Source organism: Temnothorax nylanderi, unplaced genomic scaffold (assembly GCF_030848795.1).
Source record: "Temnothorax nylanderi isolate EJ_2023f unplaced genomic scaffold, tnyl_v1.0 TNYL_tig0134_pilon, whole genome shotgun sequence".
Taxonomy (NCBI): Eukaryota; Metazoa; Arthropoda; class Insecta; order Hymenoptera; family Formicidae; genus Temnothorax; species Temnothorax nylanderi.
Window position 1 is genome coordinate 45638 of NW_027249196.1, and position 12790 is coordinate 58427.

Here is a 12790-nt window from a genome sequence, read left to right on the forward strand (position 1 = left end):
GAAAATGCATACAGTATTTTATATTTAAAATCTGATTACAGAAATAAAATTCTTGATTGCTTGCTGCTTTGTTCGATTCAATTTATCTTCTGACAAATTACTTCTGAATATAAACCAAAGAAAAAAAATAAAATCAGCAATTACAGATAACAGTTTATCAGCCGTTAGTCAAAGAGCGGATGAATTGCTTTCAAAAAGCAAAATTAGAAGGGACCCGCATAAGCTTTTCTTCCTTTCTTCATATAGAAATAAACGTCAGAAATCAATGGCAGAATTGCAATTCGAGTTGAATCAAAAGAAATGAAATTTCTACGGTTAGCCACAAAGAGATACATAATTATATTTGGCCTGAAACAATTGTTTTAAAATCGTTTGAAAATTACGATATACTATAAGTATAGAGTAAATATTCTCTTGCGCTCCGCGCAGCTTGCTGAGACAAAGATAGAATATAGATTTAAATCGGTACTTGAGAGACACCGAGAATCTATCTACGTTAATTCGACGACAAGTATAACATTCGCTTTAAAATTTACGTTGGTTGATTCGTTGCAGCCTTCACAAATTCATGAAATAACACGATAAACTTGGAATTTCGACAACTCAAATTCCATGTAAGACACGCTCGATCACGAATTCATTTTGCCGTGAGTTCATCCAGCTGGCACAGTTTCAGCCTACAAATCCGTCGGCTGTGTGTGCGGCAACGCCGCGCTGCCGCAGTTTGCGCGCTTCGCTAAGCTAAGTACGGAAAACATATCAATTTACTAATGCCGCACATTAATTGAGGCTCCGGTAACCGTCGCGTAAGTAAGTCGCACCCCTTCTTCGTGGCCCGAATTATTCAGTCGAGTGCAACTACGTTCCGCATCACCGTCCTACTTTCGAAACTTCGCACTTTAGCAACTTAATCGTCGTACCAGCAGCGGCGCGACCAATTCGCAAAGCGAAAGAGCATCCTAAAAAAACACCGCAATGTCCGAATAAAATTTTGATAAGGACTCGCCCGGGAAAGCTGCGCGGAATCTCGCTTTAAAGTTCGTCGCACGGAACGGTAATTTCTCACGATCTCTCTTCGCTTCCTACGCGTTTTGATTCGTAAATTAGGAGCGATCGTCCAGTGGCGAATGGACCTTCCCCTCTTACTTTGAGGATGGTGATCCCTGGCCCAGGAAATTCTGTATGTTAGTACACGGCTGCGAACCGAAGGGTTTGCACTGAACACACGTTAACACACAGCTACTAAACACAGTTCCATTACATGCAGATCGTTCCATTTGTTACAGAGCGTTGCGGAGCGAGCGCATCCCTGTACTTTTGGCGAAACGCTGCCAACGGAGTTTCGTGAATTCCATCAAGACACGTAATGGCTCTCCTGACAATGACGCAGAGTTCAGTAATAATGCAGTGTAGTTAGATGCACGAGAAAGAGGTATTATTATTATTCAGTTGTAATTTTAAAATATTAAAACATCTCGTTGTATTTTGTTTTTAAGAACAACATCTCTTTCTTTATTGAACGTGGAAAGCTTGTAAGCTTTATATACTTTTGATTTCTTTCTGTCACAAAATCTTATTTTATATAATAAATGTACTTAATATAAGTGTTGCTTTGATTTACGAAAAGCAACAATTAGCGGGAAAGACAATTTGCCACCGGTAAGAGATGTAATTAACGATATCTAGCGACAATGAGAGGTATCTCATTAGTGTAAGCTCTTGGGGAAACTCTTTTTTCCCCAAACAATTACGGGCCTGTCCGATAAACCAATTGGCGGCATCTCGCCGACTCGCGCAGATTTTAATTCCGTCGAGAGCCGTTCATTTCGGCTGTTCGTTGAACTTATAGCGAGCGAACGTGTCGCGAGCCGCTGCCGTCTCGTTATCACCGAGAGGAAAATATGTAGGGAGAAACACACGAATGCCGTGACGTGGCTGTGATTGCCTCGCTGGCATCGTGTCTCCATGCGACTGATGGAATTCGTGAAACTACGGGCGCGCGCTGGTCGTCGACCTTTCTGTTGATTTCGCAGTAATGTCGACTGTGCAACACTTTGCCTCATATCAAGAGAGGTACGCTAGAAATGCACATGCATATATTGAAATTGAGATATTACTAGGTAAAGTCATAAGCAAGTATCGAAATTCGAGTTTTACTTTAGCGTAGAGAATCATGGGACTCTTTATATTTTTGATAATAACAAGCACTTTAAGAAATACATGCCACACAGATATTCTAATACACTTGTTTAGGATATTGTCATTAATCTCAGTTGCAAATGTAGTTAAAGTGAAATATGAAGTCTCTTTTTATTCCGCGATTTTTATACGTAATGCAATGCGACAAATGCTCCGTAACATGCATATATGTATTGATACAGCTGAAAGCAGTCTCTTGTTTGACAACGCGCGCGCGCTTGCCCTTTTTTTCCTGATCCATATTATATTATCCTATAAAAGTGGAACGTCGCGATTTCGTCATGGGACCGATCCAACAATCATGCCGACAACGGGGGAATTCACGCTTTCGCTAACAACGCTGGCGCTGCGTTCATTCGCGATAACTTTGTCGATTATCTCGATACGCAGTTGACAAAGCGGGAAATTAAAGCTCGCCGGATACAGGGGTATGTAGATCCTGAGTGGATCCCAGCGGAAATTTGTCGCGTCGTGCTACATATTTATGGAAATTTAATGTGTTACATATCCAGCGCGTACGCTGGACCACCGCGACCGCTTTGACCGCTTCGACTATCACTCGAACGAGCAACCCGCAATTCATCTGTCGGCCAACAACTCGCAACACGTTCATCCGCAATAAGTTTGATGATTGCTCAGGAGCATGTTGGTTCCCGAGGAAATTAAAACTTGGCCAATTCAACTGCTCGGTTCGGACAGTTGGCTTTATTAACCGTCACGGCACGGAAAGAAAGAAAGCCGCCAGAGGAGCGAGGCTAATGAGAGGTACAGCGAAGCCGCTGGAGCGAATAAACCACCCTCGTCGAAATATGACGAGCGCGCGCCCGCCGCTCTCTCTCTTTCTCTCTCTCTCTCTAGGGTAATCTTAATTCTCAAACTGTTGCCTTTTCTCCAACGCGATGGTGTGCATGCAACGCGCCGAGTTTTGATCAACGTCTGACGCGGATGGATGAAAAATTCATCGCCGCAACTCGTGCAACTCACCCTCGGGGCACTTTATTAGAATACCTGTTTGCCAGGACTTGCAACCGCAGTCATGCTCAATTTGTCAGCCTTAACAAACTGATTTCTCATGTCATTTCTCATGGTATTCTCGCGCGACCAATTATCAATGATTTTTCTTCATTTCGCACGCTCTTCTTTTTAAAATGTACACTGAACGGATTCTCGCGTATCATAAAAATGACCAATAAATATATTCTTGAATATTTCTTCCTTCCTGAGCATTCTAGATCTTTAAATTTTTGTATCGTTGTTGATATTATTGTTTAAGCATTCAATAGCTGCGCCTTTGACACGCTGCTTTGAAATATTATCATGTGAGACAAAATCAGAGAAGAGAGATAGAACGACAGATTGATATAGGAGAAACAAAATATGTAATGCGTGTCAGATATTTATCCTCGTAAACAAAATTATTTAGAGCTAACGCAATGTCACAATGGTACTCGACGATAAATTAAAAATCGTGTAGGAGCCATTGTCCCGTTATTTTCATCGTGTATTAGCCAGCTGTAAATTCTCGTAAATATTTCAGTGGTCAATAACCGTTCAACTGCCGCAAAATTGTGTCGAATAAACGGACGGTCCGCAATCGTTTGCATTGATTTACTTTAGCGATATTATCAATTACAGTTCGACGTATGCCTCTGATTTGGTTAATCATTATATACATAATTCAGTCACCGTATTCTGTACATAAGCCAGCAAATATTGGCCAAAACCTTTGAAGTTTCATGCTTTCACGTATTAAATACTGAATTAAGCGAAACGTCAAGTAAATACGTCGTATTTTGTTTTCTTAGTGAATAATAATGTTTCTTACAGGTAAATTAAGGTAAGAGTACCAATACCCGGACATGTACCTATATCTGGACACCTTTATTATTTATAAGTATAACACGAATTAAAATCAAAGATAAAAATATTTTTTCTTGTAGTTTGAAACTTTAGTTATAATATTGCAAACATTTATTTCCATAAATTTATATTTTTTTAAAGGTATCCAGACATAGGTACGTGTTCAGGTATTGGTACTTTTATCCTTACTGATTTATCTGTAAGGACACAAACTACTATTTTAGAATTTCTTTTATTTCAGAAAAATTATTAATTCAGAATTATTATTCTAGTTCTAGAAATACTTCAGACGTAATTATTTTTTTATAGATGCGAGATTGAAATATACATACGCGTCAGGACTATTATAAACAGAATCAAATATGTATCATCATAGATATTATATTTATCAGAGGTCTCGAACAGAACTGTCTTCGCAACGTTTATGAAATATGAACGTCTAGAGAACCACTTTATACGTAAAAAAATAAAGAATCTCTGTTACTCATAATCGTAAGATTATGCGACAAAGAGAGAGATTCTCGAGTGTCCTGCACGAACTGGACAGGACCGTGCTTACGCTGATGTGAATTAGGATAGGACGCAGTCCGCGGAAAAGCACAAGCGCTTGCGCTAAAAGCCACGGCCCGCGGGGGAGGGGGGTTGAAAGAGGGTAAGAGCTAGCGCTGGGGTAGGGAGAGGGTTCGTGTTGGAAGCTTCTGCGGGAAACGGAGAATCTGCGAGTGTCAGTGCAATTCGCGACGCGATGCCCTTCGCTCCCCCGGTCCGTGCTTAAGGGGTGGTGAGATCGAGGGCTCGCCGACTACTCGTCGTGTCGTCATCGAGGCCGACGGGGAGACTCCCCCGTCTGTGCGCGACAAGTTTCCAAGGAAATCAAACTCTCCATTCATGTAAAGCTGCGGGCGGTACAATCCGGAGCAGTCGCGGCGACGAGCCCAAATAATCGCGCGATCAATCCGTCGTTCCTACGGGAAATGACGGAGAAATGTGTTAGATGTGAGTGACAATTAGTAAGATTAAATCCGCTTACCTTCGAAATGAGTCCGTTGATCGAATCAGCGATTTTCGTTATCGGCCGATGAACGAGCAACTGGTTTTCAATTATTTGCGATAATCGTGCGGATCGATGCGATACTCCGATACGTGGCCGCGTCACGAGTTCTCGTCAATACGTCGGTGGTTTCTATCGCGAGATTGAAAATTATGCAAACATAATTTCCGACACTGTGCAATCCGCGCCAAAGAAACGCCGGCGTGGCGACGTCCGATCGTGCGTTCGCCATTATCGGAAAAACAGCGGCGAGGTGCTCGAAGTAAATTTAAGATACGACGCATCTCTTCCGCAAACCCGTCCCTCACCCCATGTCTCATGCCCACGAAGCCTCTCAACCAACTCTCTTCCGCTCCCTTTCGTTTTCTGTCCGCCAACTTCTCGCGTAACTTCCCGCTTAAATTGCGTTAGAAACTCGATTTGCGACGTGCGATAATAATGATTGAAAAGTTTGGCAACAGTTATCGATTAAATATAAAATGCAGCATTTTCAACTTTTATCATCTACTCGTTTCTCTAATGTGTTTCGCTATAGTCTCGATTTCTCATGATTTCACGGTTGAAATATGGGTATCATAAAATTAATTAAAATAATGAGACAATGAGATATCTATAATTTCTGACTTTTAATATCAATAATTATAAAAATATTAGACTGAGAAATTAAATATGTTATTTGTGAAATAATCCATTGATCTTTTATATCACATGTGACGGAATTTTGTCAACTTCAATGTTCCTCTCCTCGCCCGTTTCACGGTTTCAATGGAAATTACTAGCCGCACATTGCATTCAAGACTCGATTCGTGGGGATAATAATAATGATCGGAAGCTCTCTTACAGCAATTATAAACGCAGGAACTTAGCATGGGTGAAAGTTCGCCCGTTCGCGTTCTACTATCAGAAGTCCGATCTTGGAAACAAACGAGCAGTGACAATTAAATATGTCTACCTCGCCTTAGTCCAATTCGTATTTGTTCGCAAATCGGTATTTAATTACATTTCTGGAATCGTTATTACTAAAAATGCGATTTAATTTAAGAACATCCTTAAATAATCGTCGGATCGGCCAGCAAAATTTTATGTCAAATTTTTACAAAAATGTAAATTAATGTTGTAAAGTAAACCGCTGCAAAAAATAATTAGTAAATAATAATGATGAACACGGAGCTAATGAGAGAATTAAAGTCGATATTTTAAAATCGTATACGAATCGTGACGCTGTTAATCTGGATATAATTACGCAAGACTGGAACGTGCTGTTCACGATTGGAAGTATTAGCTCATGGTGAACAACTTTGGGAGAAGCAAAAGGATTATTAAAAGCGCATAATGGATCATACTGGATAGATACTAATTGATAAAATATTAGCGGAATTCAGTGTAAATGTATATATAACGAGAACGTGATTAATTAATCGACGGGGGCACACACGAAGGGCTTCTCGCCGGCATTGACGAACGGTGTGCGATTGGACAAAATTTAACGGTGAGTATTCATGTATATGTAAGATATTTTTTACGTTCCACTCTTTGAAATTCAAATTGCTATTATAATATCGAAATTACAGGCTAACGGATTATTTCGTTGGACGTTACATTATATTGAAATCCTCATTGACATAAAATTATTTAATCAGCTTAACTTTATCGGGCATTATTTTCTGTAATTTCATTTTTTCCTACTTTCTCCGTGAAGTATCTGCTTTTTCATGAACTGGATACATTAGCCGTAACTAATTTAGGCTTGTATCATATATCCTCGATAACGCATTTGCCAATTAACGAGAGGAACAGTTGGTTATGCGGGTGCTGCCTTAATTTTCCCCCTCTCGTCTTAATTCTCCGTGGTAATTCGCACTCATATTTTACGTCGTTAGACCGGCACCGTAATAATGGTAAATTACGTGTAACATTGCAAGCAGCATCTGAATATCGTCTCTTCTAAGATGATTCGATGAAACCGTACATGAAACATACGAATCTGTTTTATACATTCCGCATTACTGTTTTATATATTCCGATTTACGAGACCGCAAATAATTGAATCGGTTTAATCGGTTTAATTTTACGCTCATCGATCATTCACATTGATCTATTATTCATCATGTGTTGTACAATTAATTAATTTGTCACGGTAGGATAGCTGATTACGTTCGCTTATTTTGAAGGATAATATACCACGTGACACAGAAAAAATATTTTTAATTTATTGCAGTATCGTTAATAATTTATCGTCATCGATTAGAATAAACTGATAGCTTTTTGTTACATATTTTATTTGTTAACTCGACCCCGATATTAAGCAATTATTTATTTCGCTAATCATGCTTGATTATAATATTTTCATTAAAAAAAAAAAACTGATACGCAACTGAAATATACTGATTTAATGATGTTCTCGCATATTTTTGTTTCAATATTGAATATAAAATATATCTTTTTGCAGATATATCTTCTGCATTTGATTATATTAAATTTTCTATAGCAAAATTATTTTTAATATATTTGCTATTATTCTTACACAACATAATAACTAATAATGATTTAAGAATATCACAAAAAAGTATAAAAATAGAGAATTTAAGTAACAGCTATTTTTAAACTTTTTTACTTGCTAATGTCTAAAATAGGATTTATACACAGACCAGGCCGATTGAATTGATATGCCATTTCTTTCTCTTTACTTTTATTTAATAATTGTATCAATTTTTACTTAATGGATATATGTGTATGTATGTGTGGTGCGATTTTTTATATTTTATAAAAAGTTTTTGGCAACACAATAGAAAGAGAGAAAGGGAGAGATTTTATTGTCTAAAACATAAACCATTTTCGCAATGTGTTCTGTCGGAAACGACTTAATTAGTCAAGAAAAATAAGGATTGTTTTGTCGTGAAGCCAGTATTATCTTGTTTTCGTTGGGAAATCGTTAACGTCCAAGTGAAATACAGCGAAATGCACTAGCATCGAAAAAACCACTTGCAAGCACCGTGTCAGCATTCCATTCCGCATTTCGCTGGATCCTGCTCAATAAGCAATACTGTCATCGTCGAAAATTCTCGGAAAATAAAATCGCGGAAGCATGTGACAAGAAGAGAATCTACATCGTCCATTTCATTATTTTTGCCTTCACGAAAAATAAATTTTGGCACATCAGTTACGAGATATCGTCCAAGAATTTTAAATATAATAAGTAAAACTGGACCAATATAATTCTAAAAATTAAATAGAAAAGATGCCATCTTCAATCAGGCTGGATGTTGGTCTAATAATGATATTTTTGTTTGAATTTTGTGTACTTTTTCGAACTCAATAAACTGCGCGCCGATTATTTGTTAGTCTTGAAACACAGTTCTTTGTTGGAATGGTAAATCTACATATTTAAATCAATAATCAATTTATCTTTTTGATGCTAATAAACATCCTTTTTAAATTGCTATAAAGAATTTATTGCGAGAAATATCATTCCAACCAGGATTCGAACCTGAACTTTGCTCCGTGAGGGGTGATGCTTTATCAATTCGATCACAAAATTCACACAAAAATCTTATTAGGCTGCCAAGATCTAGTCCGAAGATGACATCTTCTCTATTTAATCGTAAATATGTTGAGAATTTTTTCTTGAAATGGAGCGTGATGATATTTATATGAGACGTGGTAGCAAGAAATTATCTGCAAAAAACTGTAAAATAGCCGAATAAAATATTCGGGGTTAAATGAAAAACTGTCGAATAAACGCTTCTATGTATTGTTTGGCAACGTAAAATCAATTCGCAAAATTGGTTTTTCATGCAGACAAATGAGAGCTCTAGAGACGAGTTAACTGTCTCCCTCTCTCGTGGAAGCTATTACTAATCAATAGTCGGTCGAAACAATGGTTTTAATATGTTCGCATATTGCATACATGCGTCTACATGTGACAACACACTATCGCGAAGCTTTTCGAACGAATTAAGAGACAGGTAAAAATATAAAAAAATATATGTTTTCTAAAAATATATTCTAAATATAGATTTACGAGATATATACAGACATTTTTCCAATAAATTATAGATTTGCAACTTAAATTACGCGATTTTATTTAAAAAATGTGAATATCGTACGTGAGTACGAAAAGGTGATATGATACATGACAAATCGCAAATGAGTACTAAAGATTAATTAGTATAAATACTATGAATCCTTTATAGTACTTAGTATTTAGAACACAACCTATCTATCGAAAATTGTATTTCACTAAAATTTCGATTAAGTTTATTCAAGAAGAAATGTCGATCGCGGCCGTTCAGCATCATTATGAATTATGCATCACGACAACGCATCGAGAGCACAAGCCCTTCTCTGGTTTTCCATTTATATTAAGCGTTATGCAAACTCGTCAGCGTCAAGTGCCGAAACTCAAACGATTCTCACGCGAGCTTGCAATTAACGAACTTTCCTAAAAGAAATTCATCGATGGATCCTAACAAAATAATTTATTCGTTATACATTTGTTTTGCACGCCGCTTCGCAAAGGCATTATATATTCAGTTATGATAAGAGTTACTCTTGCAAAATACATGACGCGCCAAAAAAGTCCATGAAATTTAGGCAAATCTACAACTAAATAATGTGATTTCACAAAAATTGAAGTTTTAATTTGTTGGTAGATTGCTTTTAGTGTAAAATTATACAACTATCGTTATGTCAACGATTGCTTCAAAATTTTATAATCTTAAAAATCTAAATTTTGTAAAACGCACGTAACAAACCCTTTTTTAATAATAACTTTTTCGCCATTTATTGCCGCATAATTTGGATATTTTGAATTTCAGCCTCTCTAGAGTATTTTCTGCGTGCGTGAGATCGTATCCTTGCCGATATCGGTTATCAAGATTAGCAAAGCTTGTCAATGGATCAGTCTTTGCGAATGTCGGTAGGACCGCGTGATCTAAACTGTTTCAGTAATGGAACCTGTAATACGGTACGTTGCTCCTCGATACAGGGACTGTAATGAGCCGGCTCCACACCGGAATGTCAAAGGTCTCTCCACGTCGCAGCGGTAGACCGTTCTAACTTTGATAGCTCATTTCTTGACGCGTATTCATGGGATATGGCAGACGGCGGGCCGTACAATTAAACGCCATCAAGGTCTGGCCGGAAATAAATAGCAAATATCGTCAAGCCGACCGAGTTTGCGACATCGTGGAACCGACACGTTAGTTAATCACTCGTCGGTGCATGTTCAATTGCGATCGCGCTGTCGAGGAATTCAGGTCACTGAAGCCGTAATGAAGCTTTGCGGGTTAATAGCAAAAGGGATTGATACGCCGCTACGCACAATTCGATCGTTATCCTTAATCGTCTATGACGTTTAAGTTTGGACAATACTACCTAAATTGATTTTGTTTGAAGCAGTTCTCTTATTGCACTCGAGAGAAACATTTTTAATTCCATTTTTCCTTAATTACTTAATATTAAATCATAAAAAAAAACTTTTTCTCCTTTTTATACCATACTCAAGATTATGAATAAAATTTAAAACAACAGGACTAAAAAAACTAGAATTAAGCTCAATGTTAACAATATTTCATATACATCAATTAGCTTGAAATTAATTTAATTAATGCGTAATTTCTCTACAGAACTTCAGAGTTAATACACAGTTGCAAGTACGAACTTAATAACTGAAGGCTGTTGACACATTGATATATTACGAAGTAACTCAATGACTACCGTATTACCGGGCGCAAATTCAACTACCGCTATCCGCAAATATCGCTCACTTATGCTGCTAAATAACCAATTGTACAGCCCATATAACTGCAACTTGGTGTAACGGATCGCAAGTGACGAATTGTTACCATTAATCTGACAAGTCTGATTAACTTTCGTCATACATTAATCCAAATACGAAGCGAGATACAAAGGAGGAATTTGTGCTTTGTTTATGAAAAAGAATTGTTGATCAACTTAAACCAGAAAATTGAAATGTATAATAGAAATAATATTATGATACGATAAGAAATTAAATTTTCCAATTATTTCTGATAGTCACGACGCAAATGACGATAAAGATAAAGATAATATATTTTAAAGCGTTATATTATACAAATATAGACTGTCTGGTTAGCGAAAAAAAGAAACAAGATACAATGTCGAATTTACAATACAGAAAATCACTAAATATTATTTTTTTATTGTTTGCTTATCGTAAATCTATATTTCGTTACATCGTTACTGGCACGCAACGATGTCGTTAAAGTTTCCACGAAGCGTGTTAGGGAGCAACAGCCTGTGGACGTAAATATTTTATAGCGTATGGTCATATGTAATCTGTCATATGTAATCCGTTGACAGATAGCTGATATCGAATTGATATCCATTTCGTGGATCTCTCTTGATAAGTACCGCACGTGCGAAAATCCCTCCCAATGACTCGTATTTCGCGAGTAAACATACTCGGCAATCTCGAATTCGATGAACGACAAAGTTCCCCGAACAAAGTTGTCTTGTTACAGCGCGAATAGTCAAGATAATATAATAATATTGCCTGTGAAATTGCGTTTGTTGTCAGTGTATTCAAAACTTGATATCACTGGTGAGATTGTTCACCCCTGGCGCGCGCAATATCGAAAGGAATTTGATTACGCAACGTGCAATTATTAATTGCGACGAACGTAATCGCGCTTGAGGCTTAAGCGTAAATTATAGCGCAAGGTATCAAACTTGGACGGCCGTAAACGCGTTAAGGCTTGTTCGTGCCACTTTGTGAATACCAATGCGATCAGAGGGATGTACACGAGGTCGGCGACACTCTTGCAATGGTACGGTCAACTACATAACCGCTTATTGCCCGCCAGTTCGTGTCGGCGATGCTGCAACGGGGCAACGCGTCCTTTGTGATTGACGTCCACGCGGTTTAATACTCGGCGCGTCCACGTCAATTAAAGTTTAGCGGCGTTGCACGAGCAGCCGATAACACGACGCACGATGCGTCCGAAAACGGTCGTGATAAAAGCTCCGCTTGAAAAAATATATGGCCTGAAATTTTGCGAATGCAGACAGTATCGTTCGGATGCTAGCGTGTGGCTGGCATAAGGCTTTTAGGCTACTACGATATTTCAATCGTCGCGTTACGTTGCGTTAAACAAATGGAAATCATAGTAAAATCAATAACTATTAAGCCTAACCAAGCGTTTTTGCGTTATGCTATCAGTAAACAGGACTTTTTATTAAAATAAAAAGAGAAAATGAAAGAGAGAACTTCCACGTTATTTTCTTTTTAATATGCACATTGTATCAAAAGTCATACGTTTTTTCTTGACTCCATATAAATAAAGGAAATCATGTAAAATGAGCAAAGCGAATATTATTACGCTTTGCATTAATTCAAATACAATTTCATCTGGATATACGTTTGTCAAAAGAGTATGGACATCGTTTTGATACGCAGCTTTAGGTAACGAAATGTTCTTTGAAGTAGTCTCACAAAACTGTATCCACGTACTTCAGAATTAATTAAAACGTAGCAACATCCTGACGGACGTGTTTAAAAGTTGTTCTCCGCGTATTACGTGGTTAGACTGATTTTATTCCATGTGAAACTCAATCCGCAATGTTTCCTGACAGGTTGCGTAATTTGGTGCAGACCAATTAAATGTTCCAATAAACTTTGAAAATCATAATGAGTAAGAC

General features: G+C 37.7%; 1 protein-coding gene across 4 annotated transcripts in view; it reads left to right on the forward strand.

Annotated features, from left to right (window-relative positions):
• The first annotated feature begins 4781 nt into the window (after nt 1-4781).
• Nucleotides 4782-12790, forward strand: part of LOC139776976 (uncharacterized) — a 219396-nt gene continuing 211387 nt past the window's right edge. For 2 of the 4 annotated variants that reach the window (XM_071714086.1, XM_071714089.1), the window contains exons 1-2: nt 4782-5055; nt 6359-6599. The gene's annotated coding sequence lies outside the window, so the exon portion shown is untranslated. The remainder of the gene's footprint in view (nt 5056-6358; nt 6600-12790) is intronic. The other 2 variants (XM_071714090.1, XM_071714087.1) reach the window with 1 other exon arrangement.